Source organism: Sinocyclocheilus grahami, unplaced genomic scaffold (assembly GCF_001515645.1).
Source record: "Sinocyclocheilus grahami isolate Dianchi unplaced genomic scaffold, SAMN03320097.WGS_v1.1 scaffold180.1, whole genome shotgun sequence".
In the NCBI taxonomy this organism is placed as follows: Eukaryota; Metazoa; Chordata; class Actinopteri; order Cypriniformes; family Cyprinidae; genus Sinocyclocheilus; species Sinocyclocheilus grahami.
Window position 1 is genome coordinate 883,408 of NW_015505359.1, and position 1,702 is coordinate 885,109.

Sequence of the window (1,702 nt, forward strand, 5' to 3'; positions counted from 1 at the left end):
GTTAACGCTGGTGTGTGAGTGTTTCTTATACAACGGCTGAGGGAGTGACAACAAATCTGACATATTTATTTTTTCTGACCAACCCTGAGAACCTCGGAAATGTAAAAAGGGTTCATTTTCATTACTTTATTGCATTACATTGCAACTTTTCTTTTTTCAGTTGATGTAAAACTATCACATGAATCAGTTCACATGTTCAGAGGGAGACAGGAATCTGTTCCTCCCTTTATGCTCCCAGCCCAGCAGAGGGCCTACTGAAATGATAATGTAACCTTTCACCATCTGGGCTGTTGAAGCTCTACCAGGATTACATCTGATACCACTGCTGGGATTGTATTTAAATGAGTATAAATGGAAATAGACAGATATTTCAAAATGACACAAAACTTAAAAAAATAATAATACAAAAGTTGACATTCATTACATCAAATAATTAGTCTCAACATGCTGTATACCGCTTTCATTGTCATGTAATTTATAGATAGGCTAGTAACATATCTGACTGTCATCATTAGCCTACATTACATGAGAAAATATTAAACCAAGTGCCATTTATCAAAATGAAAGTATGATAGTACACTTTTCATGGAAAATTTGTTTGATATTTCGTTGTCTCTTCCACGAAATTCTTATGTTTTATATGTTGTCCTTTTGTGATTAATAGGCCTAAGTTACACAATAAATTTCGATGAGAATCCAGCTTTTCTGTCACCTACTTCTAATAAAAGTGGTCACTTCCCCCAAGTGGTCACATATGTACTTGCATGTTATTTGTCATTTGAATTAGGCTATTTACTCAGCATCCTTATTATTATCACAATCATTATGGATCCAGTAAAAAGCGCACATCAATGCAGCTGATCTATGAAGCATATTTGTGTCGTTTATACATTAGTGTTAGGCCTATTTGTAAACCTGATCCAACACAAACGTTGGGGGAAAATATAAACAAATGTAGTATTTATAAATCGCGCTAAATCGATTATTAAAATACTATGTTGTATACTGGGGTGCAATAAAGTTACATTAAACGCTTTATATACCAGCTTAAATGAAAACTGTAAAGACCATCGTTTTCGATGGTCTTCGCACGCCTGCGCTCTCTTGGTATCCGTCCGCGTGGAACTATATTGCTGTCTAAATGTGAAAATCACTGCTTAGGACACAGCACGGGCACCCAATTTCACTGGAGAAAGACTAGTATAAAAGCATAAAATCAGCAGGTTACAGTTTACAAGGTATAACTATTTATACAATTAGCAAACAACACAACGGCGGACTGATTTCAGCCCTTTCCACTCAATTTCATTCGGTGTAGCGGAAGTTCATTTACAACTCCTTCCGGTCCCCTTGCTGGTAAGTTGATGCTGTATTTTTGCGAGTGATTTTGTAATTTATATGCATAATGAGTGCAGAAGTTCCTTGTTAGCTTTTTTTGTGTGAAAGACAACAGCCTTAGACATGTGCACTAATTGAGGTAAAAAGTGCAACTCTTGAGTTCTGCATGTGAATAATGACATGGTGTGTGTTAGCAGCCGGCTAGTCAGTTAGCGACAGTAGGCTCTTCTGTGAATGGCCTGGTCTGCTGCCAGCTTACGCGATACTGTTACAAACACATGTAAATCCTTTTCGTGAAACGCAAAGGCTCTGTGTTAAAGGCAGCTTTGTGATAGAGGGCTTCATTTAGGTTTTAATATGAGCA

General features: G+C 37.1%; 1 protein-coding gene across 1 annotated transcript in view; it reads left to right on the top strand.

Moving 5' to 3' along the window:
* The window catches only part of LOC107594200 (transformation/transcription domain-associated protein-like), an 89,731-nt gene that overhangs the window by 583 nt on the left and 87,446 nt on the right, over positions 1-1,702 (top strand). The window lies entirely within an intron of this gene.